Raw genomic sequence first — 27,272 nt, 5'->3', positions numbered from 1 at the left:
AATTGACATAAAAATCATTCAGTGCCACACTTAAGTCAATTCAGTTATTGACAGAAGCGGAAAAAGTAGGCAGTAACAAGTATGTAATTCTACAACAGTTTCATATCGACATCCACAGGGCGACGGTACAGAAAAAAGGTAGCAATAAAACGTATTGGGGGCGCGAGAATTTCTTAAAATTCCTTTACTGATAGTCTATCTGCCTCCATCGAGATTAGAACCGAAAACAAACCAGACCTCCCTTACAGTAGCAAACACCTTTCACTACGCTAGCAGACAGCCCAGGCAAAAAGCTCTCTATTATTACCCCAGACATGAATAAGCCGGCAATTTCTCAATAAAATAAAATAAAATAAAAATAAAATAAAAATAAAAAAATAAAAAAAATGGCAAAATGATCTGCAGTTTCTGTTGCATAAAGCTTTCTGGACTCAAAAACATGAACTGTCTACCTTTATGTCACCGCTTATGTGACAATCATTCGGGATGTTTATCGAAATAACAAAAAACTGTTATTAGCGAGTAAATTTAGTAGGATAATTCTGCACCAACCCAGGAATTAAACTAAGGCGTAGCTGCCAAACGTATTCTACAATGTTTCGAATTCTCCATTATACGTGCCACAGCCAGAAAACCTTCACTAGCCGAAGTGTTTCTTAAGGTAGCTAGCAATGGTAATGCTCGCACATCTAAAACGCGGTGGCATTAATAGTGGGATCTGAATTACCACGTGTATAGGCAAATGGATTTTATTACCATTATTGTAGACGTGATTTGGATCGAACGCGTAGCTACGATTAATATGCTGCTGTATCGACTGTAACTGGAACATTTCGAATAAAGAGTAGGGGAAATCATTATGCGGCCCTCATCTTCAGTAACTGTGGTAGCTATTTTCGTTGTTGGGATTTCGTCACGTAAATCAGTAAAAATGGAACCCTATTAGTCTCACTTTCTTGACCGTCTATCTGAATACCCAACCCTTAAAACCCGTTTACCTCGAGTACGGGTAGACATAATAAGCTAGTGAAAGAAAGTGAGCTATGTCAACACAATCTAAACATGCGGCTGTTTATGTAAAGAAAATTTATGCGAAAGGTGAGAAAATGGCTCTAAGAACTATGCCACCAAACTGCTTAGGTCATCAGTCCCCTAGATCTAGAACTAGTTCAACCTTCCTAACCTAACACACATCCATGCCCGGGTAAGGATTCGAACTGACAGTGCAAGGAGCCGCGCGATCCGCGATATGACGCCGTTGAGGGCACGGTTAACCGCGCCGGCAACCCGTTTTTATGTCATCTGGTGTTGCTAAAAAGTTATTCACTTCTGGTGAATGATTTTCTGCGCAGTTCATATTTGATGTTACGGATGAGGAAGGACGCCTAATTCATTTCCCCTTGTCTTTATTCATGATTTTAGATTCGCAATCTGAGCATACGTACTATCCATAACCACACTTTAGATCCATGTTATAGTCACAGATGTGCGAATACGACACATTGGCTTAAACTCGAGGTATTTCGTTTCCCAACAAGTGGTGGCAGACGATGCTGTGGAGTCTTAGAATCGCGAGTTTCTCCAGTGTTAGCTATCTCAGCACATCAGCTGAGCGAACTTGCATAGTATGTTGGTAGCACTTCATCACCTTGCCTATTATGTTGTGTAGCAGACTATAAAACTGTGCGGGTCAGTATAACGAAAAGGCGAGGGGTCTCGCTCGTTTTGTCGACGACTGTACCTTCCTTACGATGCAGCTTGAAAAGGTAAACACTTCGGCTATCTAGGTTACGGTAGCATTCACAATTCGAGCAACACAATTTGCCCATGTTCTAAACAACTTAGACCCGACATAGTGCACTCGAAACTAGACAGAACACTCTTCTAACCACGATTGACGCTTGCAACGTGTTAAGGGCATTCCATAGATGCCGTTCACGGTCAAATACAATAGCGCAGCATCTAGACTTGGCTAGAATCTGCATTTATGTTCAAGCATGCATTTCTCGCGGGTTTCCATATTTTTGTCCAACCCCTGTACAGTGTTATGTTAAAATATCATCACACTATGTCAAACATTAAGTATGTTTGATATTGTGCCAAGAAGTATGTATATTTTTGTGCAAGCGTAACCCAAAGCTCGCAATTTACCCAGACTATATTAATCCAATATTTGAGAGTCAGAGCACTTATTAACTTACAACAGGATTTGTATACAATTTGAAACCTTTCCGGAAGTGTTTTTCGCTGACATGAAAAGGTGAAAGAAGTTTACCGCTTACATTTTGCTTGTTTACGCAGGAAAGCTTTAGCAGCAGAGAATCACGTTTTACTTTATTAATTTTATACTACTAACGTTTTTCGCAACAAATTTTGTACACAGTGCAAACATGTACCACTGAATATGTCTGCAAAACTGTATCATTGTACGACACACAATCAAGAGATTTGGAATCATAACATCGTAGATCCGTGAAAACAATGGTTTATCCGTTTTATACGTGCGGGTTAGGTTATTTAAAGAATCGGAGGTGGTGGTGGTGATGTTGAGGTTATTTAAGTATAGAGGGAAGTCGACGTTCACTACTTTTACATCCCTTTTCTTGGTGTAAACTTCAGCAGCTCTATGGAACCGACAAACTATGCGCATCATAAAAGGCTTTCAAAACCAGGTACCAAATCTCTCATCAACTCGAAGGTTGGTTGAGTTCTGCAGCGCTTCGCTAGGCGTCCACCTGTCGGAAGTGGTGTGTCGTTACATTCCTCCGAGCTCTGCAGTGACTTACACGGCCAGTTATAAGCGCACATCCATCCGAACCACGGTGTAAATCGCCATTTTCACATCAATAGATCTCCTTGAACTGCTCAGGGATCGAAACTGGGACAATTGGACTGCCAATCTGCCATTTTCCCACTAGGCCAGAGTTCACATTTCAGTTGTCAGAAATACAAATGTCGGCGTTTCAGGACACTTGGTAGCGCCATGTGAGCTGCTCTGTTGTATGTACACACGGTGTCAAACATTTCTTAATTGTAGTACATGTTCGTCATCAGTGAATGGGAAGACAATGTAGTGTGTCTCTATGAGGTGGATTGGCCTGGAGACACAGTGAGAGAACGCAACTCGGCAGGCGATGTTGTGAATGAACTTACGACAATACGTTGAATGCACAGAATGGGCTTCCACTGTGTTCGTCAGCAGGTCAGCACAATAGTGCCTAGGGGCTGAGCCTGTGAGCAGTATGATTTACAACTCAGCCGGATATGCATTTTGCATACTCCAAGAGCGCTATCGCAGAATCAAGCATTATTCTGAAATGATTTTGTGGTAGAACATACCCGGGAAATGCGTTCTTTAGCATGGGAAAGGAAGGCGTTACACATCATCAGTCAAAGTTGCTAACAAATAATTTTATTGTTGAGATGAAAAATCTAAGTTGACCAATTAAATTTAGAGACGTTCTGGGCTAATTTTACGGAATTCCAGAGGAAAGAGGAAACAGAGGTACTCCACTGTGGAAAACTGCATTTCTATGCCTCATGCGAATCACGTCACCCAATCTTTAGAGTTTGGTTCTGTTCGTAAGGGAAGTCTGTCAGTTGGAACCATTGTCGATGAACGCCCGACCTAATCTGACCACTCACCTCACCACTTTTATCTGCGGTATGTCACGGACGTAGTGGAAAGGCTGGTACGGCCAACAGGGGAGGGCTTACAAAAGTCTTTCCGTATGTGGAAATATTTTGATTACTGGTCTCTTAGTTTTTGAGACCAGGACCAAATATTATATTTGTGTTTCGTATGGTTGAAGGACAAAGGATTGCCTCGTCCTGTTCTACTCCATCACACACCCTATCGATTATTACAAAACGGTAATTCTGCTTATAGATCTTTGCAAATAAGAAGATTAGCTAGCAACTACAAACACTATTTCAAGTCTTTCTGGAGTATTTTACAGAGAATGGTGAATAAGTACACACAGACTTCAAACATATTGCTATGGAAAGAAAGGATTTTTGGGTCAGTTTGAAGCCTCTTTAAAATGTAAGGTGCTTCATGTAACATAAAGAGCATATTTATGCTTCCAGCATAACAACAGACCAGCCGCATTCCGTAGCAAACTAGTCTACTCCATCAACTGACCAAGAGGTGTGGAGCTGGCAAGGGGCTTGCTTCTTCGCCAAATCTGCAACCACTGAAGGAAGAAAGAGCCCAGAAAAGAGACAACGAACTGAGAAAGTCTAACTGAACAACTGTGGTGTTCGGTTGTGGTCTTATCACAGGTTGAAGAAGAAGGAGCAAATCTAAATATTTTAGCTGATGATGAAGAGGATGCAGAATGTTTTTACTACTGCCCTTTCTTCGACCGAGCAGAAGGAAGAGAAGTGCGGGTGAAATGCATGAACTGCTGAACCTGGAGCCAAGCAGATTGTGCTGCGATTTCCAAACAGACAAGAACTATTGGGAGTTGTTCTGATAAGGTAATGTTTGCTTCATTATCTGAATTGAAAAGAATACCCAGGACTAGAACAGTTACTAGAGTTACTGTTATGAGACACGTAAAGTTTTGCTAATGAACATTACTATCTTGTTAGAGCCACAGTTCTAACCATTAATTCAATTATTATTTGTTGCATCTTAATGCTAATGAATGTAATAGTAAAAGATAAATATCTTTGGAAAGAGAAAATATGTCTGGTTTTACACTATTGGGTAACCAAAAATTATACGTTGAATATATTTTTGTAATTGTGAATTCATGTGTGCGCTAATTATTTTATGTTAGATACTATATGCACATACTCCCTCTAGAAACGTTGGTGGATGGTAAAATTGCATTTACAAGATTTTAATTAAGTCAACTATAAAATACAAATGTCGTTTAGGACCACCTACCCTAAAGCAGACTTATTAGGCAACCTAAATTTCGTAATCATATTCCACCGAAATTTCTGTTACAACTTACGTAACAGCAGCGCCTTGATTTGTGAAGTATGTGACCCATAACATTAGACTCATACGCCCTCCGTTTCTGATTTCTTACATGTATCACGACCGTAAGTGCGTGGCAGCGTGTGGTTCGATTTTCATAACGAGCACCAGTGACGGTGGAAAGGATTTTAGAGAGAGCATCTGAGATACATTTGGAATTAAACTGGCGATTTCATTCAATATGACTCCACTCAATACTACAGAACTCACAAAGTTAATGTCCACCGTTTTTTCTTTTTGGTAGTCTGATGTAGACTGTATTTAATATCAACACACACATGCTACTGTCGTAAACCGAAAAATAAATTTTTGCCTTAAATCCATGAGCACGTGTCATATGAACCGCAATGGATTTAGTTGTAGAACTGTGGAGCAAATAGTTACATAGATACTGTGAGTGCAGTTTACGAATATTGTCCATCCCGGCAGAATTACTACAAGCACTTAGCGGTGAATTAAGCAGAACAGCAGAAAATAGCGTTCGTAAATAACTACTTTAGACCAACTTGGTTTTGTTTTTGTATTTTTATCGCAATTAAATTAACGGAAACACAGAAAAAATTATGTAAATTAGACCCAGCCATGCTCAGTTGATGCTTGCTTACTGACGGGAGATTCCCATGGGTTTCACTGTTCATTCTAGGCCAATGTCTCGATGGTTCAAATTGGTGGGGCATGGTCGGCATCTCTCCCATCCCTTGACCATTATTTGGTTTGGTATCATCAAGTAAATTATTTTACTAGGTTTTGTCGCTGTTGTTGTTTTCAGTTATTTATTTTTTAGCTGTCTTAATGCCCTGGCTGTTACACTTGTTCTTATACCACTGACTCATGGAATCAATAAATAAAATATGAAACGGCACGTCTGTCTCCAAAGTCAATTATTGACGTGGATGTACGGGTAAATTTCCCACTTCTAGAGTCCTTCAGCTATAGGAATTGCATACTGCAGTGTGAAGGAAAGATAGTTATTAGTTTCCACAGCAGAACCATGAAAGAATTACTTAAATGTGGCAAGCGCGCAAGGTGCACTTGTTCCGCTAGTATTTCATATTTCAGATTTGTTTTCGGCTTCTTCGGCCTTCATTATTTAGAAATAATTCATGTCTGACGCTGGGATAATAAGTCGCTTCCCAGTAACGTAAACGCAGTTTCTTTGCAACAGGCCAAAACTTTTCCAGAGCTTCTGTGCTGTCTTCATTAATCTAATTAATGAATAATTACAGCATAGTACCGACCAGTGAACACCAGAGAACTTAAGAATCGTACGACTTCTACTAGAACATTATTAGTAACAACTGCAGCAAAAAGTACTATCTGCTGATGTAAATTCATCACACGGGGAGAAAAACGGAAGACTGTAAAGAGCTATTTGTGTATTATTTATCTGAAGAAAGAAATACTGAGAATTACTCCGTTCGGTAAAAAAGAACAGGTCAAACAGATTTGGGTGACAGCCATGTATATTATTTACACCATTTCGCATTTCGTTCCCACCTATAGATGAAGACACTATACATTAAAACGCTATTTATTGGAAGTACGTACCACAGGAAGAAACCTTCACTTCTATCTAAAGTTGCAGTTCTCAAAATGCCGTCTTTAATGAACGAAGTAGTTTCCGGCTGAAGAACAGCAAAGTTAAACAGAGAACTGTGAATAATAATACTATTATTAATGAGAGTTACATCGGAAGCATTTCCTCGAGTAAGTATTTTTTACACTCAGGGAACGTGTATTTTTCTTCTCTAGTTTACCAGACTGCTATCCTTTCTAGGACGCATTCTGTATAGCTACAGAGATGTTTGCGTATAGAGCCCACTGATATTCAAATATTTCATGCACTGTGCAGAGAGTTCTGCTAGAGGTATATCTCGTTCTGAAGGCTCCTTACGGAAGGGATACCTTAGGTACAAATAGCTAAATATATTTACTCACCATGACACCGGGACAATGGATCTAGCAGTATGACTGCTTACCTGAAACAAAAAGAAAGAATATTTTGCTACATTACATTATTCATATTTCAGCACCCTACGCACAACCTGTTTGGCATATGGAAAGATATCATGGATGTACATTTTACGTAAGTGCAAATACACTAAAATACTTAACCATAATGCAATATTATCGTTTTACAGCACTAATATTAATTGTAATATATCCAAAAACATCGAGTTTAAGGTGGAGTAGAAAGATATAGTTGAAATGAAGTTTTTTAATTTAATCTTAAGTTTCACAAGAATACGCAGAAGACAAACAATAAACTCTGGCATGCTGCTGATGTATATGTCTTTCTTCTGTGCTACTGTTAATCCGTAGAGGCTTTCGTCGAGGCTGCCATTGGTCCTACTACCACATTTCTGTACAGTCAGGGTAGAGGAATTTATTTCGGTATTGGTTATATGGTTATAAATTATATAATATTCTTTACTCGGTGTCTGGGCCATTGTATAACCCTGCACACAAGTGAGTTATCACACTTATAATGAAGATATGATATGTCTCCTTTTTTTTTACTCAAATAAAGTTAATTTATTTTTGCCTGCAGTGCTGCATGAAACTACATTTTGGTAATGTGCTGACACATGCACCTTTTTCCGTGCACCGTATATTAAAACTTCCAATAACTGCACACGATACAGAAATACTGATTTCAAAGCACATTAATGAATCTGCTAATTGCGAAATAGTTGTCAGACACTGTTTTCGAAGAGGGGTCTGCAGGATGTTTTGGAACTAGATACAGTTCTGAAAACATGCTTCTGCATTTTGAAAGTACTATCGTACTAAGAGGTTCCAGCCGCCTCCCCCTAAAAAAGTTATTCTGTAGCTCATTAGTTAATCTAAATAGCCATAGCAATTTCTAAATCACCTGCAGCACTAATCACGCTTACAGAAAATGTGCCTGAACTGAGACGCTTCATTAATTCTAGAGCGTGAGTTTTCAATTAAAGTTGTCATCGACCTCTTAACCCAAAACAACACAACCTTTTTGAGTAGACTATCTTAATAGCTAGCGGAGTTCTACTACAAGCACTAAACTGAAATTTAATGATAGCCCATTTGTTTTGAACCATCTTTTGATATTTTAAAATGTTTCGTAATTTGGCATTGCAGTATGAGGACATCAGTTAATCGTAATTTTGTTTTTAGAAGGACAAAATTTGCGTGTCCTGACAATCAAGTGGAGGATCCTTTTTATAAGAGTGCGTGTTGAAAAATAGCGCTTCCGAATTTTTTATGTGAAAATTCCTAAAACTTTTAAGTAAAGCTAACTGTATTAACATTTGACATCTTTATTCTTCATGTACTTATTTCTCAACGTAGTAACCCTGCCGACGAAATCAGTCCTACCAACTAGATTCTAGTTTGTTTATATCGTCATTGCAGACCGACTGACATTTTTGACGGAGCCACAACGTCACTTCTGCTTGCACCGCATCATCACTATCAAAGTGAAGTTCTCGAAGGTGTTCTTTAAGTTTTGGAAACAGATGGAAATCGGACGGGGCCAACGGGAGTGTATGGAGGATGTTCGATGAGAGTGAACCCAAGGCGTCGGGTTGTTGTAGATACAGCACGATTCGTATGTGGTCTGGTGTTGCTTTGCTGAAGGAGAAGATGTTCAGTATGTGGACGAACTCTTCGATTTCCTACTTTCAGTTTTTTGAGAGTCTCGCAGAACCTTGAAGACTTTATGGTGGTGCCTTTAGGCATGAATTCAAAATGCACCACACCTTTAACATACCAGAACACTGCGAGCATGAGTTTTCCCCTAATGGCACGGAATTGAACTTTTTTGGTGTCCGTCATCCTTTGTGATGAAATTCGATTGATGCTCCCTTGTTTCCACGGTCAAAATGGTTAACTCAGCTGTCATCACCTGTCACAAGTTTGTTAGCCAACCCATGAGCTTCAAACTCAAAATGCCAAAGAAATTGCTGGCAGATGACCAACCTCCTCTATTTCGTCTCAGGAGTGCACGCAATCTTCTTTACCGTAGTTCTGCAATCGATGGCCTGTACACGCTCTTGTGATATGCCACACGCAGCTGAGAGCTGTGTCTGTATTATCCGACAGTTTTCTCGGATGAGTTAACTAGATTCCAATGAGCCTCTCATGTTGTCGTACGTGGTGAACCACTCCGTGGTCTGTCATACACGGTGAGATGAGGTGAGCGCCACCGTTTCCTTCATTACTAGCACGAACAATCCAACGTTACACATTACTGATGTCGGTACAATTGACTGCGTCATAGCATAGAACGTTTAACTACTTAAACATGACATTAAACATATTCATAGCCAAAACTGACTAAATATAAGAACCATACTGGTTTCGAACTACTCGACAGACAGAGTGATAGCTCGCGCACGCACGCACACACACACACACACACACACACACACACACACACACACACACACACCACCCTCCCCCTTTTGTACACGTAAAGGAAAGAAAATGAGGGTTTAACGTCCTCTCGACGACCTGGCCATTAGAGAATGTTCGCAGAAACGACATAGTGAGGCAAGGAGACAGGTGTATTCGTTTCAAGAGAAATATTCCGGAATTTGCTCCGACGGATTTAGGGAAATATTGGAAAACGGATACTTGGACAACCGAACAGAGGACTTTGCGACTCGCCACAAACTTCGCTCGATGCGAGAATGCCGTACCAGACCTCCGCTTCTTGGGAAGTAATCATTACAACTACAACAGCGTCATCAGCTGCGCAATTTTCTTAGACATAAGAATATATTCAACGGTTACTGTTAAAGCTATAACTGGAGCGACACGACTTCACTGACATCAGTTCAATCTATGACCGCTGCAGACCGTGGTCCTCGTTGATCGCCGTATTATACTTAAATTCTTATCTAATACTGCGATTTTTAAGAAGATACGTTCACGTGTTTTAGAATTTAGAGTCCACAGTTTGTAGTAAAACGGCAATCTATGTGCAGCACGTGAAGTGAGGATTTGTCGGTAAAACCTTTTCTAGTTTTGATGCGGAAACAATACGACAGTAAAATATTAAAATATGAAAAATAGATAAAGTGTTGAAATAAAGAAAAACGAGTGCAATATTAAAATTTAATAACACTGTTTTTAACGTAGGTAATATCTGCTGACATTTTAATTCCCAGCGGCGTTGTTAAGTTCTATTACGCGATAAAAATGCATGTCCATTCATTAGCGTTTGACAGCAGGTTCACCTCTGTATTTATATTCGTACTTAATCAGCACCTAGTACCAGCAACTGGAAAAAAAGTATTAGAGATAATCTCCAATTGTTTTTGACAGTCTTCAGTATGTTGTTCCCTGCAAAACCGGTGGATTTGAGAATATGGCCTGAATTTCCGTCATATAGGCTGATTTAGCGCTTTTTTTGGGGTTGTGTCCAGCAGTGGGCTTACGTTTTAGAATTAATTAACATTTATGACAGCCAGGGTAAATTGTAAATATTGTCGCTCTACACAGCTAAGTTTCTACATTTCGATCCATAGTGATGTATCATTCGTTCTAACTTCCAGAACGAGGCAGATGTGTCGCCTCGCCAAGTGACGCTCTGTGTAGGTGACGATTGGGCTAATATGTTATTAACCGTGGATGTTATCCTGACATTCAAAATTTTTGTTGGACCTTCTAATATAGCGGAAAACTTCTCCTATCACAGCACAAAGAAAGGCGAACACGCTCCTGTTTAAAAGAAGCTGAATGAAAAGTGGGGTACCAACTGCTTCATTCAACCATTCTCACACTCTCTAAAAGTTGCCGCCAAAATTTTGGCGTGCGAACATATTCGCGCTCTTTTTTATATGCAAGTCGCCTCAAACTCCCACAAGCTCCCCCTTGCTCTCCCTTATCCAACCACTCCCACTCCCACTTGCCCTTTCTCACTCACTCATACAGCTCGTACCATTGTGATTTTCTCTTTGTGTCTCTCTAACTGTCATTGTCTTCAGTCTCACAGCCATTGTCTTCGTTCTGTCCTATTACTTACTCCTATCTCGTGTCAGTGTCAGTGTCTCCCTTGCTCTCTCTTACTGCTACTTGCTCATTCCTTTCTTCCCACTGCTGGCAGCTGTTTTCACTGTCACTATCTCTCTCTTCCTCGATGTCATAGTCATAGACTATTTCTCATTATCACTGGCTTTCGCTCACATCCTCCTTCTCCTGCTCTTTATTCCTCTCCTACTGGTACTGTCTTCTTCAAACTTTTCCTATCACTGTCCTGTCAATATCAACTATACTCCAATGCCACTGTGCCTCTCTCTTTCTCTCACACTCCCATTGCCTCTTTCGCTCTTTGTACATCACAGCTGCTATCTACTATCTTCCAGCATACATTATTTTTCCGTCTCTTTCCCACTGCCAAATCTCCGCCTCTCTCAGCGTAAAAAAGCACAAATATGTTGGAATGCCAAAATTTTTGGAGAAATTTTTAGAGGTGCTGAAGAAGGCGGGATCTGACAAATGGTACCTCAGTTTTCAGTCAGAATCTTTTAAAACTGGTGCGTATCAGACCTTTTTGTGCTCCCATAGGAGCATTTTTTTGCTGGTTCCTTTGTTTTCGCTACCGTAGCAAGGTAAGTCAGCCAAATGAAAAGAACTTTATGGGTGGTAAAATTTGGATAGTTAATTGATTCTTAAATAACACAAAACTAATTGTACACCGCAACTCAGATTTTATATGCACAAAAACGTTGCATGTGCTTCAGTACTACGACACTGGGTTCTCGGAACCGTTCTGATGACAACCGAGATACTTAACTGCATACTTCTCCGTGCTATGTCGCTTTATAAACTACGTTTTCGCCTCACACCTGTCTAACGTGTACAAGTACGGTCAACTCTGTATCTCAGAAACGGATGGATGAAAATATTCAAGGTTGTTCGAGATCGGATATCTTAGGAATACGTCGTAAAAAATTCAACCATTTGTTGAGCATAGAACTCTTGGAATCCTCTGCTCAGCTTGGAACGAAAAAATGGCAAAATGCCTTTTTCAGGTTTTCTAAGAATCAGCCCATGAACTAATGGTGCCTTCATAAACTCTCCAAGGATCACCGAAGACAACATAAAATGCAAAAAAAGAACCAATGAGTTTGCTCCGTTTGCCTAAGCAGGATGAAGGGAGTAATATTCACACTATAGGATATTTATATAGGATATTTATAGTAAGACGATCTATTTGTTGGATATACAAATGGATCATAATCCAAGAACAATCCAAAACCATTGACCCTACCTTTCTATCACGAACAGAAGACGAGGTACGAGCCCAGGAAAAATCCAGTTTTTATGGGTAGCGTTTTGAAACACATTTGTAAACATGCTGTTATATGCATACCGACAAAATGGTTCAAATGGCTCTGAGCACTATGGGACGTAACATCTGAGGTCATCAGTCCCCTAGAACTTAGACCTACTTAAACCTAACTAACCTGAGGACATCACACACATCCATGCCCGAGGCAGGGTTCGAACCTGCGACCGAAGCAGTCGCGCGGTTCCAGACTGAAGCGCCTAGAACCGCTCGGCCACTGCGTTCGGCGCATTCGGACATTTTTCACGGTTTTTCCTTACTTTTATTTGATGTTTGAAACGATTGAGAAATGTGAGGGCGCTTCGAGATTTTTCTTTTTCTGTACAAGAGTACCAGAGAACAGCAGCGAGGGGTATTAATCTACTTTTGGGAACAAATGAACATGATTCTATAACATAGACAAAATTTGCTCAAATGTGGTGCACCCAATTGCAATTATAAACGCAGAGTGCTTCTTTTAACCACCAAACTGAACGTACTGCGTATGTCACATCTGGGGGTGTTCACGAAGCAACGAAATAGTCATTAAATTTTCTTAGGCATTAGAAAATTGTCAAGACACGTGAATGATTGTGAAATGAATGCAACAAGAATATTTTTCTTCAAAAGACGACTGTGTTGGAAATGTACTGAAAAGTCAAGTGAAAAGTAAGTACGAATTAATAGAGTAAGTAAAAATATTGTCTGTCAAGGACAGTGCTTATCATAACAATAGGTAACTAGAGAAATACATTTTTCTTATGAATGAAATGCTGTGTTCATATTATATTGCTTTCAGCGGAGTAGGCTGCAACTGTACACAATTCTGGAGGTATTTTTTTTAAGGAAATGTTGTATATACGTCATTAAATCAATGAGATTTGGCTCTGTTTGTATCCCGTGATTTTTGGCTGTGATGGCTGTGACTCAGATGTAGCAACAATTGCGAAATTCGTTTCTGCTTTGTTCCTTAATAGATTTTTATTTAATAATGGCTCTGAGCACTCTGGGACTTAACATCTATGGTCATCAGTCCCCTAAAACTTAGAACTACTTAAACCTAACTAACCTAAGGACATCACACACATCCATGCCCGAGGCAGGATTCGAACCTGCGACCGTAGCAGTCGGGCGGTTCCGGACTGAGCGCCTTAACCGAGAGATCACCGCGGCCGGCAGATTTTTATTCTGATGTCTTATCACTATTGCATGATTTTCGCTTCAACTACATTTCCGGTGGCTTTCTTGGTACGGCATTCTGTACAAGATTCCTATGTTATGCGTTCATCAAATGGTTTAGCTGGAAGTGTATCCAACAAAATTTCACATTATTGTATATGTGTGAGACGTCATGTCTTCTAGTTACTAGCAATTTTTTGTTGTTGAAAGTAAACGGAATGGTTACAAGAGGTAACGTAGCTAAACTATTCTGCAATGCCTACTGTTTCACACCTCTCAGGATCATTGGGAAGCTAGAGAAAGGCAAATACGGTGTCCTCTTTTGTCATTGCTACTATTTATTGTCATACACACGTTCCCTTTTGCAAAAAATATGTTAAAAATCAATATAAACTGAACTATTCACAGTAACCGATATCGTATTCAAAAATGTAGCTTGCTTTCCATTTCGAGCGAGGCTATCGTAGTAGTTAGCGGAAAGGAGGAGTGTGTCAGTGGCGCATCTATTATATACGTGTTGGACTGTGGCATTTACGCGAATATCGTCTGTGGTAAATATAACTAATCAAACTGATCTAGCCTGCTTCATTTCCTCTGGGATCTGAGGCATGTTCGTTAGCGTAATTTCATTTCCTGCAGCGAAATACGTCATGAGACACTATGAAGGAAGATCTCGGAGCGCTTTACTGATGCAGGTAACAGAAGGAGCCGACCTGTTTGTTGGGAACCACGCAATAGTCGTGTATCGGGCAGCCATCCGAGCATTGTCGAGCGTGATGAAGTCGCGTCGAAATGGATACTGTAGATCCTTTCGAGCGACCTGTTGGTGCTTTTGTTTAATACCAAGGTCAATGGCGTATCTAGTTTTCATTTCTGCTCAAGCAGCTTCCATTTTTGTGTATTTTCTGTAGCCTTGTTCTATAAAAAGTACAAGCTTAGTATTCGCTAGATGTGGAGATGAACTTGGACATACAGTTTACCGATAACAAGCATTGTACTCAGAAAGTATGTTGTTCAGTGACCTAGTAGATAGTGTCGGAAGTTCCATGCGGCTTTTCGCGGATGATGCTGTAGTCTACAGAGAAGTTGCAGCATTAGAAAATTGTAGCGAAATGCAGGAACATCTGCAGCGGATAGGCACTTGGTGCAAGGAGTGGCAACTTACCCTTAACATAGACAAATGTAATGTATTGCGAATACATAGAAAGAAGGATCCTTTATTGCATGATTATATGATAGCGGAACAAACACTGGTAGCAGTTACTTCTGTAAAATATCTGGGAGTATGCGTTCGGAACGATTTGAAGTAGAATGATCATATAAAATTAATTGTTGGTAAGGCGGGTGCCAGGTTGAAATTCATTGGAAGAGTCCTTAGAAAATGTAGTCCATCAACAAAGGAGGTGGCTTACAAAACACTCATTCGACCTATACTTGAGTATTGCTCATCAGTGTGGGATCCGTACCAGGTCGGGTTGACAGAGGAGGTAGAGAAGATCCAAAGAAGAGCGGCGCGTTTCGTCACAGGGTTATTTGGTAAGCGTGACAGCGTTACGGAGATGTTTAGCAAACTAAAGTGGCAGACTCTGCTAGAGAGGCGCTCTGTATCACGGTGTAGTTTGCTGTCCAGGTTCCGAGAGGGTGCATTTCTGGAAGAGGTATCGAATATATTGCTTCCCCCTACTTATACCTCCCGAGGAGATCACGAACGTAAAATTAGAGAGATTAGATCGCGCACGGAGGCTTTCCGGCAGTCGTTCTTCCCGCGAACCATATGCGACTGGAACAGGAAAGGGAGGTAATGACAGTGGCACGTAAAGTGCCCTTCGCCACACACCGTCGGGTGACTTGCAGAGTATAAATGAAGAGTGTAGAGTATAATATAAATAATTTTCGTGTAATGTTAGCTGCCGTGTAACACAAGACCCTTTTGGCTACATGGTAAAATTGACAGAAATATTGCCTCTCTTTTAATATCAATCTTTTTACTTGTATTTACAGTTTTCATTGTGTGATTCAAGTTCTTCCTTTAATCTTTTTTAGATATTATCCTCAATATTAGTAACATTTATTGGGAGTCAGGGATACGTATTATTTACAGTGACATAATAGATTTTATGTAATTGTGCAGGTTTTCTTGGCCGTTCTCACTGAAGTTAAAATATCCTGAGTTGTTAGACTGCGTCATATTTCATCAAACAACCTGTGTTGCTTCGACCCCTCTGCTGGTATCTTCTTCAGGAACTTGTGGTGTCCACTGCAGACCTAATGCCCAGTCTACAGTGGACACCACAAGATCCTGAAGAAGATCCCAACACAGGGATCGATACATCGCTTGTTTGCATAAATATGACGCGGCTTAACAACCCATAAGATTTTAACGTCAATCATCGATTTTGTAGGAGTAGCTTGCTTGAGCTAATCTTGCCATGTCTGATACGAGAGTTCTGCTCAACTTACTCTTTGACACTTTTAAAAAATACATAATTTTAAAGTATTTGAGGTGTCACAGTCGAACTGCGAGATCAAAGCACCTCGATGTAGGTAACTAGTTTAATCTAAGAGACGGATTTCAATTGATATTAGTTAATTGAAACATCAATAAAATGCATTGATAACTTAAAGATCTCATTCTGCCTTCGTTGGTACTCCTTTCGAACGCCGAGTATCCGTTCTCAGATAAAAAAAATTACGGTTTTGACACTGTGTTTACTTTCATATACGTACGTGCAAACGCACATTCTGACGTCACACTGAGTGCTAGCTGTATCATGTCCGTAATAACCTTCCTTTTCAGAAACTAACATAAGAAAAAAATTAAAACCATTATGAGTGTATGTAGAGGCGAAACCTTAGAGAAATTATGTGCACTAAACCTGAGAAGACCATAATTCCTGAGGCCACTGAGGGCTGCAGTAAGGATTCCGAGGGTGCCGACCGTATCTTCGATTAGTTTGTTAGTAGTTTCAAGTTTTCCGTAGGCTTGGGCTCTTACATTTAACCTTTACATACTTTTGTTCTACACCAGTATCTCTTATTTTCGACTGTAATAGCATGGAATGCAGATTCGCACACAGGAATACGAAGCCAGTTTTTGTCGACGAAAATCCGTCAAATACTGGAACGGTGAGGATACAAAAAAAAGGGTAAAAAAATGTATACACCGATTGCCCAGAGAAATTTCAGAGCAGTTTTACGATTGAATAATGGAACTTTTTTGCGCGCTGGTAATCCTGCTGACGCTTTTCAATTCCCGTTTGCACTATGGGCTTTTTATTAGGTCATAAAACTGCTCTGCTCTACATTACTGATTAACGGCAGATCACCTATAAATTTGTATCCTGGTTCGATCCTCGAATGGAATCATTTTTTTGGTAGTCTTTAGGTCGCTATTTTTTTTTATGAAGCTGGCGGTTGCAAACGAGTAATTTCACTGAAAATCCAGTTCACAAATTTTTTCTCACCTTTTCTTCTACAGAGAATTCGTGGTAATGAGCTGCTTCAAAATTGATTAATAGTGACCCGTCATCGTAAACTTTCTTCCCCAGCAATGTCACTGTCATCTCATTCATGCTATGTGTGGTCTACCTGATGAACTGGTTTTAATCTCTCAATAACGTCACATGTTACCACTTGGTGTTAAGAAGGGGCTAACTATAGGATCTGAGGAATGAGTTTTCAGCGTGCAACGAACGGCTACTTCTTACCATCTTATACTATTCGTTCAATGAACCGACGTGCTGTCCAACGATACATGTTGTGACATCTGAAATGTATATGTAGGAGGAGTCACTAAATCTGCGAAATTTTTTTTTTAAGAGAGTGAATAATGCGGTCCTCCTCATAGTTATATCCGACATATGAATAATTTGATCATTATTATTCCGGAAGTACCAGTACATTGACAACATGTGGTGATTTGATGGTCTTTATTGCGTTCTCAGGTACGGCAACACGTTTAAATGATTTGATATCGTACGCAGACGTTACTTTTCCTTTATTTGATTGTAGTAACCCTTCCACATTTAAAGCACTACAATCACAAAGTGCTTACTATTAGTGAATAATTGCAGGTTTTGCATAAGGTATATAAATATAAGTAATGGCCGATCTTAATGAACAAACGTACTTGCGAAATGGAACATTCCTGGATAATTTGCACCTTTTTTTATCAAGAGGCGTTGCAGGACGCACAGTCGTCGTTATGATGACAGACTGCACAGACTCATTAATGAATCGTGATAGAAAATTGAACTACCGTAATGGGAATAGTACTGTCGTAATAAGAAAGCAACGTCGCACTGTAGTAGTAATTAATTTTCGTGTTGTAAATGGAAGTGTTTGATACTGTGAAAGTTAACAATCTAAGTGTAATAATTTTGAACAGTATAAACAGCCTGAATAATGAACTTTGACAATAAAACCTGCGATAATTAGTTTTGCAAATAACCATGATCAATAAAAAATTGTAAGAGAAAGGTAAGTGAAAAATCGAAATATGGGTATAAATGACAACACTAAGTTTTTTTTTTTTTGCATACTGTGGAAAACTGCTCAAGGCTGATTTTAAATTTAAGGAACGTCTTAAGATCCGCACAATACACTTCCCTTTCCTTCAAATCTAGCAGCTGTCAGTACAATAACCAAGTTATTCCAGTGCCGGAGCAATAATGAAAGAGAGCCGGCCGGTGAGTCCGAGCAGTTCTAGGCGTTACACTGTTAGGTTAGTTAGGTTTAAGTAGTTCTAAGTTCTAGGGGACTGATGGCCTCAAGAGTTAAATCCCATAGTGCTCAGAGCTATAACAGTAACAATTAGTTATATTTTATTTTACTCGATATGTAAATTATTCTGCTTGGCTACTTTATTTAAAATACCTCATGACTCGCAAAGCTACATGTCGGGCCTGTTAATCTAGAAGTAAAGCGCGTGATTCGAAACCGAGAGGTTGCGGAATCGAATCCTGGCCGGACTATGGAAATTTTCAGTCTTCCTTTAATCTGTCCTTCACTTCTCAGTGATGTGGATATTCGCCGGGAAGGACAAGTGTTTAGATTTCCATACTAAACTCTGGTTCCCCTTTCTCCTGTCGGGTAATATGAGGGTAGGACACACACATCGCTGTAGTAGTATCAAATTGAAAGACTTCCATTCGGCCATTGACCCACGCGAAATTATTAACATTACACGAAAGAAGTTGATAAACATAAATTTGAAGCTTTCTTGGTGGACTGAAGCTGTGTGACCGAGCGTGACTCGAACCTGGGAACTTTGTCTTTCGCGGGAACGTGTTATATCGACCGAGGGCGAGTCGTAAGTCGAGTTTGGAGAAGTAAGCCGGTAGAGCACCTGCCCACTGAAGACAAAGGTCCCAGTTTCAAGTCACGGTCGACCACACACTGTTAATCTGCCAGCAAGTTTCAAATCCTCGGACACTCTGCTACAAATTGAGTATTCATTCTTGCTAGACCTAAGCTATTCACGACACCTCTGTAAATTTTCCCCATACAGGGTGATTTAGCTGCTCTTACGAATGGGTTTTATGAAACCCGCAAGGACTTCAAATACCGTGAATAAGATTTTTGTATTCTCTCACCCAAGAAACGCCAAATATTGGTCCTACGGTAAAATGAATGGGACCCTTTTCTGGAAAATTCAATCTACTTAAATTTTGTACTGCAAAACTTTTTCACCAAAGGCCATAGTTTCAGACTTATTGTAGAAAAACATACAAAACTAGCCTTCAAGCGCGTTTCTCTTGAATATCTTGCAAACCGTGGTCTCCAGCAAAAACGTATTCCAGTACAAAATTTAACTACATTAAATTTCCTATAACAAGGTACTGTTCATATCTTCTCTATTGAGAAGGAACTAAACATCATGGTCCATAGCACGCTAACACGACAGTACTGGCGAGCCCCTGCAACACAGTTACTAATGGTAACGCCACATGCTCGACTGGACGAAAAACAGGCAACCGCAGGGAAAACGTACTGTACACAGCACGCAAACCAGCCACACACATACCCTACACCGTCTGTGAGCCGATCTATGACCGATCACCCACTAATGTATGACGACCTTGAACTGTTACAGGGACGCAGCAACTGCAGCAAGCCCCACAACGTGCTTCCGCAGCGACAAAGGTAATGATGCACGATAGCTCGTACTAACATAGCCACACCTTGCATGCACTATCGCAGCTAGCAAGGCGCTAATGCTCTTACCTCCCGTCCTACAGCCGCAGAGGCTTTTCTTCCCTTGGAGCTTGCCTTGGAACTTTTTCTCCTCTGCCCTTACAACCGCTACCCTTCGATCGCTTTCGTCCACTTTCTGTCTCCGGATGGACCATGTTAATGAGTAATTACCCAGACGCATGGATAACGTCACAGCCCGCATCCTGTGACTCCTGATTAAAAAACCAACATGTCATACGGAGTGACAGTAGAACTTTTGGATTGGTCACCACGTTGGTGTGGGCGTGGAGGGGCCCCATCCTTTGAAGAAAATCTTCTGTAGGCCGAATTGTTTATGCGTAGCGGTCGAGAGAATATAAAAATCTCGCGCGCGGTTTTTGAAGGCGTTGTGTATTCAATAGAACCAATAGATAGAGGCAGTTGTGTAGTTTAGACTGAAGTCTCTGCAACAGTAATTTATGCAGTGCCATGTCCATCATAAACACTGAGCTCGCGCGCAGTCCTAACCGATACGTTCGTCGTATGTCCCACATTCATTTCTGCGGTTATTTAACGCAGTTTTGCTCGTCTCGTTGTTACCGACAACTGTATGCAGACGCCGCTGCTGTCGGTCGCTAAGTGAAGGCCATCGGCCACTGTGTTGTCCGTGGTGAGACGAAATGCCTGAAATTTAGTATCCTCGGCAAATTCTTGACAGTATGGATATCGGGATACTGAATTCCTTAACAATTTCCGAAATGAGATGTGCCATACGTCTAGCTCCAACTACTATTTCGCGTTCGAAGTATGTGAATTCCCATCGTGCGGTCACATTCACGTCGGAAACCTTTTGACGTGAACACCTGAGTACAAACGACAGAGTCCCTGTTACACTGCTCTTTTATAGCTTGTGCACGCAAGACTATAGCCATACGTATCTGTGCATACCGCTAACCCACGAGTTTGTCGCCACGGTGTATATGGTGTAGTAGAAGTAAGTGAGGCGGTGGTGTATAACGGGAAATGGAGATCAAGGAATGATTGCAGTAACCAACCTCAATTCGGTGTACACTACTGGCCATTAAAATTGCTACACCACGAAGACGACGTGCTACAGACGTGAAATTTAACCGGCAGGAAGTAGATGCTGTGATATGCAAATGATTAACTTTTCAGAGCATTCACACAAGGTTGGCGCCGGTGGTGACACCTACAACGTGCTGACCTGAGGAAAGTTTCCAACCGATTTCTCATACACAAACAGCAGTTGACCGGCGTTGCCTGGTGAAACGTTGTTGTGATGCCTCGTGTAAGGAGGAGAAATGCGTACCATCACGTTTCCGACTTTGATAAAGGTCGGATCGCCTATCGCGATTGCGGTTTATCGTATCGCGACATTGCTGCGCGCATTCGTCGAGATCCAATTACTGTTAGCAGAATATGGAATCAGTGGGTTCAGGAGGGTAATACGGAAATCCGTGCTGGACCCCAACGGCCTCGTATCACTAGCAGTCGAGATGACAGCCATCTTATCCGCATGCCGCGTGCAGCCACGTCTCGATCTCTGAGTCAACAGATGGGGACGTTGCAAGACAACAACCATCTGCACCAACAGTTCGATGACGTTTGCAACAGCATGGACTATCAGATTGGAGACCACGTCTGCGGTTACCCTTCACGCTGCATCATAGACAGGAGCGCCTGCGACGGTGTACTCAACGACGAACCTGGGTGCGCGAATGGCAAAACGTCATTTTTCGGATGAATCCAGGTTCTGTTTACAGCATCATGATGGTCGCATCCGTGTTTGGCGACATCGCGGTGAACGCACATTGGAAGCGTGTATTCGTCATCGCCATACTGGCGTATTACCCAGCGTGATGGTATGGGGTGCCATTGGTTACACGTCTCGGTCACCTCTTGCTCGCATTGACTGCACTTTGAACAGTTCACGTTACATTTCAGATGTGTTACCATTTCAGCAGGATAATGCACGACCGCATATTGCAGGTCCTGTACGGGCCTTTCTGGATACAGAAAATGTTCGACTGCTGCCTCCGCCAGCACATTCTCCAGATCTCTCACCAATTGAAAACGTCTGGTCAATGGTGGCCGACCAACTGGCTCGTCACAATACGCCAGTCACTACTCTTGATGAACTGTGGTATCGTGTTGAAGCTGCATGGGCAGCTGTACCTGTACACGCCATCCGAGCTCTGCTTGACTTGCCCAGGCGTATCAGGCCGTTATTACGGTTGGAGGTGGTTATTCTTGGTACTTATTTCGCAGGGTCTATGCACTCAAATTGCGTGAGAATGTAATCAAATGTCAGTTCTAGTATAATATATTTGTCCAATGAATACCCGTTTATCATCTGCATTTCTTCTTAGTGTAGCAATTTTAATGGCCAGTAATGTAGATTTCGCCCAAAGCTCCGCCATTGCACTGCCCTTTCGTGCCTTGTGTATGCGATACTACAGCCATCTGTATTTTTGGATAGCGGTATGCCTTGACTTTCTTCAAGAGTATTCTACGTACAAATCGTACATTTCCGGACGTAAGTTTTCCATCAAACCTTTACCTACTTAGTCCCCCCTACAACCTCAGAAGCCTGTAATAGGTACTGTATACACCTTGTCCGTTTCATTATGGCCTGGTGCTGGAATGTAGTATTAGTGTACTCGACATAAAAATACTAATGTCTGGAGCCGCGCGACCGCTACGGTCGCGGGTTCGAATTCTGACTCAGGCATGGATGTGTGTGATGCCCTTAGGTTAGTTAGGTTTAAGTAGTTCTACGTTCTAGGGGGCTGATGACCTCATAAGTTAAGTCCGATAGTGCTCAGAGCTATTTGAACCATTTGAAAACACCAGAAATAGTTTTTTTTTTAAATGCGAAAACAGTCGAGGTTCTAGAAAGGTGCAGAAGCTGCTGCGTCTCCTCTCGTCGGCTGCGACTATTTGCCGTTCCATTCTCCGGAGCGGTAGCGGCCAGTCAGCATTAGGCTGTCTTTGTGTTCTGTTCTGCGTTTTGATGGAGCGTCGGCCCCGCAAAGTTTGCTCTTAATTGGTATGGTAAAATGGGTAATTAATCCTGAAAGCTTTTGACATGCCGTTGAGAGTGGTGTTCGGAAACATTGCCGCGACTACAAACAGCCTGGCGGAGGGGCTCTCCGGGCGGAAGGAAAACAAGTCGGGAATTGCCGAGTCGGCCGAGTGGGTTGCCGGCCGGGTCCCTCATTACGGGCGGCCGGATGAAAACGTCCGGCCTCAATGTTTGTCCGCGCTCTTCAGCCGCGCGCCGTGTTTTAACTGCCCGCTGTCGAGCGAAACACTTGGCACAGCGCAGGTCACCGTGTCATTTAAAAACACCGATTACAAGGCACCTAATCCTCTTTACTGCACACAAAAACATGTACTCTACGGTGTGTGTTGTTGATGTAATTACTGTGACCTTGGCGCAGCTTGGCGTGTCCTACGTGAAGCACTACATGCCTTCGTAACTTCTGCAACCCATGGTCTGTGGCTGATAAGAATGCGAGAGAATGTGATCTATATATGAAATAGAGAATGGCGAAACAAGGGGGAGCGATGGGTGGGAATTTGTGACTTCCAACGGCACAGGGTTATATGGTGGCGAAATTTGAAAGTTTGTGCCGCACCGGGACTCGAACCCAGATTTACCGCTTCTCGTAAGTGGTTTCCTTAACCGCTTTGGCCATCCGGATATTGTCCTTGGCCGAGTCAACTTCCACTTTGCTGCACGATGCAAAGCGGCATCACTCGTCCATTAACCAGCTACTCGCAAACTATTGATTGTCGTAGAAGGTCAAACGATATTCGTATATCCGCACTGAAAGAAATGTCAAGGAGCTGTCGCACTCGTACACAAACGTACATGTCTGACAGAAAAGACACCGCTCAAATGTATACATGTCTGCAAGAGCAAGAAAACTCCTTGAGTCCTGTTTCGGTGCGGATTCACTAACATCGTCATAATTCCTACAATTATCAGTAATTTACGAAGAGAGGGGAGAGTAAAGGGACGCAGCATTGAGTCGGACAAGGACCGTGTCCGGATGACCGAAGCGCTGTAAGTAGACTGTTTAGGTTTTTATGTTGGTAAGCCTGATTCTGCCAACGGGCTTGTCAAATAGGGCGGACGAGCTGATAGAGGTTCAGGACACTCTCTTGTCCTAGGGGTGGGAAACTGCCCCTAAAGGCGGAAGAAACAGCAATGATCAACGACATGAGCATGCAGAAGGCAATGGAAACCACTGCATTAAAGACACGTAACGTGTATCCGCAGGACACGTGGCCTGTAGTTGAAGAAGTGCCATGATGATATCTCCATTGACAAAAGATTCCGGAATAGTCCCCCATTCGGATCTCCGGGAGGGGACTGCCAAGGGGAAGGTTAACATGAGAAAAAGATTGAATAATCAACGAAAGGATAATGTTCTACGAGTCGGGGCGTGGAATGTCAGAAGCTTGAACGTGGTAGGGAAACTAGAAAATCTGAAAAGGGAAATGCAAAGGCTCAATCTAGATACAGTACGGGTCAGTGAAGTGAGGTGAAAGGAAGACAAGGATTTCTGGTCAGATGACTATCGGCTAATATCAACAGCAGCAGAAAATGGTATAACAGGTGTAGGATTCGTTATGAATAGGAAGGTAGGGCAGAGGGTGTGTTATTGTGAACAGTTCAGTGACAGGGTTGATCTAATCAGAATCGACAGCAGACCAACACCGACAACGATAGTTCAGGTATACATGCCGACGTCGCAAGCTGAAGATGAACAGATAGAGAAAGTGTATGAGGATATTGAAAGGGTAATGCAGTATGTAAAGGGGGACGAAAATCTAATAGTCATGGGCGACTGGAATGCAGCTGTAGGGGAAGGAGTAGAAGAAAGGGTTACAGGAGAATGTGGACTTGGGATAAGGAATGAAAGAGGAGAAAGACTAAATGAGTTCTGTAACAAGTTTCAGCTAGTAATAGTGAATACCCTGTTCAAGAATCACAAAAGGCCGGGAGATACGGGAAGATTTCAATTAGACTACATCATGGTCAGTCAGAGATTCCGAAATCAGATACTGGATTGTAAGGCGTACCCAGGAGCAGATATAGACTCAGATCACAATATAGTAGTGATGAAGAGTAGGCTGAAGTTCAAGACATTAGTCAGGAAGAATCAATACGCAAAGAAGTGGGATATGGAAGTTCTAAGTAATGACGAGACACGTTTGTATTTCTCTAACGCTATAGATACAGCAATAAGGAATAGCGCAGTAGGCAGTACAGTTGAAGAGGAATGGACATCTCTAAAAAGGGCCATCACAGAAGCTGGGAAGGAAAACATAGATACAAAGAAGGTAGCTGCGAAGAAACCATGGGTAACAGAGGAAATACTTCAGTTGATTGATGAAAGGAGGAAGTACAAACATGTTCCGAGAAAATCAGGAATACAGAAATGTAAGTCGCTGAGGAATGAAATAAATAGGAAGTGCAGGGAAGCAAAGACGAAATGGCTGCAGGAGAAATGTGAAAACAGCGAAGAAGGTATGATTGTCGGAAGGACAGACACAGCATACAGGAAAGTTAAAACAACCTTTGGTGTCATTAAAAGCAACGGTGGTAACACTAAGAGTGCAACGGGAATTCCACTGTTAAATGCAGAGGAGAGAGCAGACAGGTGGAAAGAATACATTGAAAGCCTCTATGAGGGTGAAGATTTGTCTGATGTGATAGAAGAAGAACAGGGGTCGATTTAGAAGAGATAGGGGATCCAGTATTAGAATCGGAATTTAAAAGAGCTTTGGCGGACTTACGGTCAAATAAGGCAGAAGGGATAGATAACATTCCATCAGAATTTCTAAAACCATTAGGGGAAGTGGCAACAAAACGACTATTCACGTTGGTGTGTAGAATATATGAGTCTGTCGACATACCATCTGACTTTCGGAAAAGCATCATCCACACAATTCCGAAGAAGGCAAGAGCAGACAAGTGCGAGAATTATCGCACAATCTGCTGAACAGCTCATGCATCGAAACTGCTTACAAGAATAGTATACAGAAGAATGGAAAAGAAAATTGAGAATGCGCTAGGTGATGATCAGTTTGGCTTTAGGAAAAGTAACGGGACGAGAGAGGCAATTCTGACGTTACGGCTAATAATGGAAGCAAGGGTGAAGAAAAATCAAGACACGTTCATAGGATTTGTCGACCTGGAGATTCTGAAAAAAGTAGAGGTAAGCTATAGGGAGAAACGGGGCATATACAATATGCACAACAACCAAGAGGAATAATAAGAGTGGACGATCAAGAACGATGTGCTCGTATTAAGAAGGGAGTAAGACAAGGCTGTATTCTTTCGCCCCTACTCTTCAATCTGTACACCGAGGAAGCAATGATGGAAATAAAAGAAAGGTTCAGGAGTGGAATTAAAATTCAAGGTGAAAGGATATCAATGATACGATTCGCTGATGGCATTGCTATCTTGAGTGAAAGTGAAGAAGAATTAAATGATCTGCTGAACGGAATGAACAGTCTAATGAGTACACAGTATGGTTTAAGAGTAAATCGGAGAAAGACGAAGGTAATGAGAAGTAGTAGAAATGAGAACAGTGAGAAACTTAACAACAGCATTGATGGTCACGAAGTAAATGAAGTTAAGGAATTCTGCTACCTAGGAAGTAAAATAACCAATGACGGACGGAGCAAGGAGGACATCAAAAGCAGACTGGCTATGGCAAAAAAGGCATTTCTGGCCAAGAGAAGTCTGCTAATATCAAATAACGGCCTAAATTTGAGGAAGAAATTTCTGAGGATGTACGTCTGTAGTACAGCATTCTATGGTAGTGAAACATGGACTGTGGGAAAGCCGGAACAAGAGAATCGAAGCATTTGAGATGTGGTGCTATAGACGAATGTTGAAAATTAGGTGGACTGATAAGGTAAGGAATGAGGAGGTTCTACGCAGAATCGGAGAGGAAAGGAATATGTGGAAAACACTGATAAGGAGAAGGGACAGGATGATAGGATATCTGCTAAGACATGAGGGAATGACTTCCATGGTACCAGAGGGAGCTGCAGAGGGCAAAAACTGTAGAGGAAGACAGAGATTGGAATACGTCAAGCAAATAATTGAGGACGTAGGTTGCAAGTGCTACTCTGAGATGAAGAGGTTAGCACAGGGGAGGAATTCGTGGCGGGCCGCATCAAACCAGTCAGTAGACTGATGACAAAAAAAAAAGACGCCACTTAGCGCTCTGTATGAAAAACACTGACTGTGCTGTGTGCAGTCTGCGGCTGGCTGGACTCATTTTTGAAATATTCGCTAGTGTAGCGTTGTGCCGTTGGAGGTGAGCCGCCAGCAGTGGTCGATGTGGGGGGAGAGATGGCAGAGTTTTGAGAGCGGACGATCTGGACGTGCATCCGTCAAAAAAAAGGAAATTTCTTTAATAATGACTTTTGAACTTTGCCGGTCGTGGTGGCCGAGCGGTTCTAGGCGCTACACTCTGGAACCGCGCGACCGCTACGTCGCAGGTTCGAATCCTGCCTCAGGCATGGATGTGTTTGATGTCCTTAGGTTAGTTAGGTTTAAGT

This window comes from Schistocerca gregaria, chromosome 5 (assembly GCF_023897955.1).
Source record: "Schistocerca gregaria isolate iqSchGreg1 chromosome 5, iqSchGreg1.2, whole genome shotgun sequence".
NCBI lineage: Eukaryota > Metazoa > Arthropoda > Insecta > Orthoptera > Acrididae > Schistocerca > Schistocerca gregaria.
The sequence above is the reverse complement of the archived record's forward strand: the minus strand, read 5'-3'. Positions refer to the sequence as shown.